Raw genomic sequence first — 7020 nt, 5'->3', positions numbered from 1 at the left:
TGTCATCGGGTCACTTGCAACTCATAGTGACCCTATGTGCAACAACCCTAAATCCTGCTGTCTTGTGCCACTCTCACTGCCTCCAACACACCCACCACAATTGCCCCAATCACTGAATCAATCCTCCTCATAGAGGGTCTTCTCCTCTTGCTCCTTCCCTCCACCCTCCCAGGCATGATGTCCCTCTCCAAGGTGTGCTCCCTTCTTGAAACATGTACAAAGTATGTCAGATGAAGCCTTGGAATCCTTGCCTCTAAGGAGAAGCCTGGTTTAACCCTCTCCAGGATGAACCTATTCATTTTCTTAGCAGTGCATGGTATATTCAATACTCTTCTCCAGCACTACATATCAAAGATATCAATTCTCCTTCTATCCTTGCTAGTCATTGTTCAGTTCTCTGATGCCTAGCAAGTGATTGCAAAGACCATGGCCTGTATCAGGCACACCTTAGTCTCCAGAGTCAAATCATTGCTCTTCAGTACTTTTAAAGTACATAATATACAGAAATTACATGGTTCACTTCCCAACTCAGATAAATCAGATGACAATTCAGACATTAGAGAATTTAAGCAAATGTTTAATTTTTTTCTTGATTCTTAGAATTATTCTAAATATTCTGACAATTACTGAAAAAACCCTCATTTTATAAAATGTTTATTGACGGATTTTATTATTGAATGTGACAATGGGACTGAAGAGATTTTTAACTATTTAAGTCTTATTCTACTTAAAAAAGATATGAATAGTTTTTTTTCGCCATTTTCCCAGTTTCGTTGGAGCTGCAGCCATGAAGGTCGAGCTGTGCAGTTTCAGCGGATACAAGATCACCCCGGGCACGGGAGGCGCTACGCCAGGACCGACGGAAAGGTGTTCCAGTTTTTTAATGCAAAATGCGAGTCGGCTTTCCTTTCCAAAAGGAATCCACGGCAGATCAATTGGACTGTTCTTTACAGAAGGAAGCACAAAAAGGGCCAGTCGGAAGAAATTCAAAAGAAAAGAACCAGCCGAGCAGTCAAATTCCAAAGGGCCATCACTGGTGCATCTTTTGCTGATATAATGGCCAAGAGGAATAAAAAACCTGAAGTTAGAAAGGCTCAACGAGAACAGGCTATCAGGGCTGCCAAGGAAGCAAAAAAGGCTAAACAAGCATCTAAAAAGACTGCAATGGCTGCTACTAAGGCTCCCACAAAAGCAGTGCCTAAACAAAAAATTGTGAAGCCTGTGAAAGTTTCTGCTCCCCAAGTTGGTGGAAAACGCTAAGGAGGCACATATGGCTTAAATAAAGATGGAGTTGTAACTCTAAAAAAAAAATGATTATGAATAGTGTAGAATTATGCTTCAGGTTTCCTTTCCCAGAAACCTAAGTATTTCCAAAAAAATCCTTCTTTTGAATATAAATCTTAATATTGGTTACAACGTGACTGGAAAGACAAGTTAGAAAATAGTATATTTTAGTGTACAAACAAAGGCAAAACTCAAAAGACAGAAATATAAACAGATGAGGAATCAGAAAGAAGAAAATTGAAAACATCCACTTTCTACTTGAAACATATGGCTTGCATTTCTCTGGACTCAAAAGAAAAAGAAAGTGAAAATGAATATTGTTAGGGCCATATGTCTTCTTATTGTCTTTCAGTTACGTGGAACATAGATAATCTTAAGAGGAAAAGTCCCAGGATACAAGTGGGTTGATATCTAATTCAGTGCACAAGAGAGAAGGAAATGTTAAATTAACTATTGAAAACTGATTAGTTATAAAATTAACTAAAGGATCAGTTAGCTACTAAGCTAGTTTCCACATCTTTTTAAAATTCACTTGTCTCTCATATAAGTATTATGTTATTGTTATTATGTGCCATCAAATCACCTGTGACTCAAAGCAACCCTGTGTTCAATGTCTCTGATGTCTGCCCTGTCCTAAGCCAGTCTCACTGATAATGACACAACAATCTCCATTGCTGCAGATACTATAATCAGTTCATCTCATCTGTGTCTTCCTCTCCTGCACTGTCCCTCCACCATTCTGAACATGATGTCCTTCTCCAAGAAGTGGTCCCTTCTGTTACATGCCCAAAGTATATGAGATGGAGCTTCAAAATCCTTGCTTCCAAGGAGAAATTTGCTTTCATCCTAAGACAAACTTATTTGTTTTCTTGACAGTCCACGTTATATTCAAGAATCTTCTCCAGAACCACAAATCAAAATCGTTGATCCTTCTTCTGTCATCCTTAGTCATTTTTCAGCTCTGTTACACAGCAAGAAATTATAAAATTCATAGCCTGGATTAGACACACCTTAGTCTCTAGACTGACATTGTTTATTCAATACTCTGGGGAGGTCTGTGACAATAGATTTTCCAAGTGCAATTTGTCTTTTGATATCGTGACTGCTGGTGCTTAGAGTGTTGACTGTGAAGCTGAGCAAGCTGTAATTGTTAACAACCTCAATCACTGCTCCATCTATCAAGGTGCTGCCAATTGGTCCAATGGTGAGAATTTTGTCTTCTTGATGCTAATCTTCAATCCATATTGAAGACTATTTGACATTTATTTTGTTATTTGAGAACACTATACTAATTAATTTCCCTTGCATACTAACATGGTGTTGCTAATGGTGTCTTCAAGATGATTCTGACTCATAGTGACCTGATGTGCACGGCCCTGTCCTGAGCTCTAGTGGCATAATATCTTACATGTTGCGCTACTAAAGTTCTACAAGAAATATTAGCCTTAAAGTTGGCTTTTTTTAGCCATTACATTAACTCCTTCTTGTCTCCAGACATATGACCTTGAAAATCATCAACAGATGTGGGACTATATTAAGAGAAAGAGGGTTTTTCACACTAAGTAGCAAGACTTAAGGTACCAAGACTTGAGGGAGACTGGAACAAGACTATGATGAGAACAAGACTCTGTTGGTGAGACCCTGGTGAGGTGGTGGAGAGACTTTGTCATTGCTGTGGAGCTACTGAGACAAGCTCTAACCAGAGAAGCTCTACGTTAAAAGTTTTGCTTTTCTTGCCTTTGATAATGGAAGGAGAAATTGACTTCTAAACTGAAATTGGAGTCTGTACTAGTTGAATAATTGTGCCTTGGGACCACTGGGCTAAAACCTGGATTTGCTTCTTAGGCTTTGTCTGATATACTTCAGGCATGTTTCAAGAAGGGCCCAGTTCTTCGAGAGGGACATTTGCTTGGAAGGGTGGAGGGACAGAGAAAGAGCAGAAGAACATCAGTGAGAAGGACTGATACAGTGACTGGGGTAGGTGTGTTGGAGACAGTAAACTTTGAACAAGATAGAGCAGATTTCAAGGCTGTTGTACATAGAGTGTCTATGAGTTACAAGCCACTCAGTGACACATAACAACAACAATATTTTTTGCTCTCCCACTCTCCAACTTATTTCCCTAGCAAATAAAATTCTTGTACCACAATTATAAGTTTTTGCTGTGAGTCTGTTAGTGAGACCCTAGAGGCACCAGGGGGCTGGTCTAAGGGATCTTCATCTGCTTTTTGCTCTGGGGTGGTAAGGGGTTGTGATACATACTCACTCCTTCTGGTCCTTTTAAAAAGATGTTCATGGCCCTGTGCCCCATGTCCCATTTTCTGTTGTCTAGGCATTACATTTTGAATCTATCAACTACTTAGCTGGAGGAGGATAAGCAATTTCCTTCCATAAAAACATGGAAAAAAAATTTGTGTGTTTGTGTTTGTGTGTTTTTTGTTACCATGTATCGTCAAGTTAGACACACCCATAGCTGACACTCTGGTGGGTTTTCAAAGGCAGTTAATCACACAGGACGTAATTGCCCACCCTTCTCCCTGGAATAGCTGATGGATTTGAACCATGTGCCTTCAGGATTGCAGCACAACTTATAGTGTATGTGTGTGTGGCAGGGAGGTGGGGGGAGCACATACACATGAATGTGTACAGAGGAGGAGGAATTTGAAGAACGTGGACTCAGTGTGGCAAGGGGTCAGCTGTGTCAGAGATAGTGTTGTTGGCTTAGGACAGGGCAGAGACTTTGATTATATGGTCTCAGTGAGTCATACTTAATTTGACAGCACAAACAACATAAATAACCTGCATATGCAGATGGGTCAACCTTGCTTGCAGAAAGCAAAGATGATTTGACGCACTTAGTGATAAAATTAAAGACTATAGTCTTCAATATGGATTACATTTCAGCATCCAGAAAACAGAATACATAACCACTGGACCAATAGGTAATGTTATGAAATGTGGAGAAAAGATTGAAACTCAATTACTCTATTTAATAGATCAACACCCATGGCAGAGTAGGCAAGAAATCAAAAGATGTGTTGCACAGGGGAAATCTGCTATTAAAAACATCTTCAAAGTGCTAACAGCAATGATATCAGTTTAAAGACTAAGGTGGGTTTTATATAGGCCTTGATACTTTAAGTTGTTTCCTATGTATCTGAAATTTGGACAATGAATAAGGTGGACTTAAGAAGAATTCCTTTTGAGAGTTGGTTTTGGCAGAGAATTCCGAATATAGAACAGACTACTAAAAGAATAAACAGATCTATCTTGAAACAATCGTAACCAGAATACTCACTAGAGGTAAGGATACGGCAAGAATGTGAGAAATGTGGCTAAAAGAAACTATGGCCCACTTGTTATGTGCCATCTAGTCAACTGTGTCTCAAAGCCACCCTGTGCACAATGGCTCTGAACCTTGCCCTATCCTGAACCAGTGTCACTGACTCTGACATACCTAACCCCCATTGCCCCGTTACTGTGTCAATCCATCTCATCTGGGGTCTTCCTCTCCTGCACTGTCCCTCCTCCCTTCCGAGCATGACCAGTGTTCCCTCCTGGCCACGTGTCCAAAGTATGTGAAACTGCGTTTCAAAATCCTGTGTCTGAGTAGAAACTTGGTTTCACCTTCTCTAAGACAAATGTGTTTGTTCTCTTGGTGGTCCATGAGTGCTCTTCTCCAGCACCACTACTCAAAGGCATCAATTTTTCTTCTGTCATGTTTGGTCATTGCCAAGCTTTCTGATGCATAGCAAGTAACTGCAAAGACCATGGCCTGAATCAGGAGCACCTTGGTCTCTAGATTGTCATTCCTGGTCATATTTTGAGAAGAAATTAATCCTTCGAGAAAGGCATCATCCTAGCTAAGTTTGTGGATCAGAGAAAGAAAGGAAGACACTCAATGATATGGCTTTTTATAGTGGATTGATATAGGAATAACTATAAAAATGGACTTTGTGCCACTAGGATACCTGCATTCCTTCAGTTAATCTTAGAACAAATTACAAAAGAGTATATTTATATTGCATAATAAATAATTGTTACGGTTGAAAGAAAATTGTTAACTATGAAAACATTCAAAGTAGAGAATCACTTATATCCCAAAATGCCAAAAATTGCTAATTTACTAAAATTCTTTAATTTTTAAAAATTAGAGTAATGTTTTATACTTCAAGATTCAACACTTTGTATTCACTTTGCTTTACTACATATTAATTTTGCAAAGTGCTTTATTAGTCAACTCCTACTCAAAATAATAGTAATCTAAAAGTAATTTGAAATAAAACTATTTGTATTCTTGTGAATGTGCTCAGTGATCCAAGATGCTGTGATATTCCAGGGGTTGTTCTCATAGAGTTTCTGGAGGCATGTTCTTTAGGAAGTGGATGCCACTCCTGCTTCCAAACCTGTCATAAAATGTTATTGGTTGAGTCGCCTGTGATGTATAGTGGCCTCATGTAGAGCAGCTTGAACCCTTCCCAGACCTGAGCCAGTCTTACTAATTCTGACACACCAATCCCCATCGCCCCATATCAATCCATATCATCTGGGTCTTCCTTTCCTGTGTTGTCCATCTACCCTTATGAGCATGATGTTCTCTCCAAGGACCAATCTTTCTTGACCACGTGCCCAAAGTAAGACCAAGTTTCAAAATCCTAATGTCCATGGAGAGACCTTGTTTCACCTTGTCCAAGATAGACCTATTTGTTTTTTTGGAGTCCACAGTATGTTCAAGAATCTTCTCCAGCACCACAACTTGAAGGCATCTATTCTTCTTCTGTCATCCTTAGTTATTGCCCAACTTTCTGAAGCATAACAAGTAATTGAGAAAACTATGGAGAAAATATTAAAGTAGTAAAATGAGTTTAGTTTACTTAGATACACAGTCAATGCCCATTTTAGTCATAGCAAAAAAAAAAAATCCAAAAATGTGTTGTATTGGGACATTTTACTGTCAAGGACCTCTCCAAATTTGTAAATAACCTGAATTTAGGTTTAAGATCTAAGATGTGACTGATCAAAATCATGATATTTTAAATTGCTTCCTATACAGCTGGAAGTTTGACAATGAACTGGATGAGGGAAGAATTGATGTCTCTGAGTTAAGGTGTTGGCAGAGTACTGAATATACTTTGGACTAATAAAAGGCAAACAAATCTACCTTGAAGGAAGTACAAGCAAAGTTCCCTGAGAGGGGAGGACAGTAAAAATTTTTCCCACTTCCTTAAGGAATATTTTCAGGAGAAACTAATCCTTAGAGACATCATACTAGGAAAGATGTCGGGCCAGAGAAAAACAGGAAGACCATCACCTAGAGTGACACAGAAGGGGTTTGTGCGGGGAGAAGGGTGCAACAATGAATGAATGGAATCCCAAAATCTCTGTAGATGTTCATTGAAATGAAAAATAAACAACCTAAATTTTAAAAAAAAAAGAGTATCACAATGTGCTTGAGCTAGAGAGATCACAATGCTGGCACAGGAAAAGGGCAAGGTTCAGATCTGTTGTTCATTGAGTCATCTAAGTTGTAGTCAACTCGACTACACAAGTTGTCAGACAGGACAAAGTTCAGATATGTTGTTCATCAGGTCATTATATTAATTGTAATAAAGTCTACTGCACCTAACAACAACATTGCTAAAACAGAATATGAAATTACTTATTGCACATCTTGAAAATTCAAATAAGCAAGATATATGACAAAATTCCTTAGTGGTACAGTGGTTGAAGTAATAA

General features: G+C 38.8%; 1 pseudogene; it reads left to right on the top strand.

Annotated features, from left to right (window-relative positions):
- The first annotated feature begins 787 nt into the window (after positions 1–787).
- Positions 788–1260, top strand: LOC102858314 (annotated as a pseudogene).
- Positions 1261–7020: the final 5760 nt, after the last annotated feature.

Source organism: Elephantulus edwardii, unplaced genomic scaffold (genome assembly GCF_000299155.1).
Source record: "Elephantulus edwardii isolate Elephantulus edwardi_28Jun2011 unplaced genomic scaffold, EleEdw1.0 scaffold00034, whole genome shotgun sequence".
Classification (NCBI taxonomy): Eukaryota; Metazoa; Chordata; class Mammalia; order Macroscelidea; family Macroscelididae; genus Elephantulus; species Elephantulus edwardii.
Note: the sequence above shows the minus strand (reverse complement) of the source record. Positions and strands in the feature narration are given on the sequence as shown.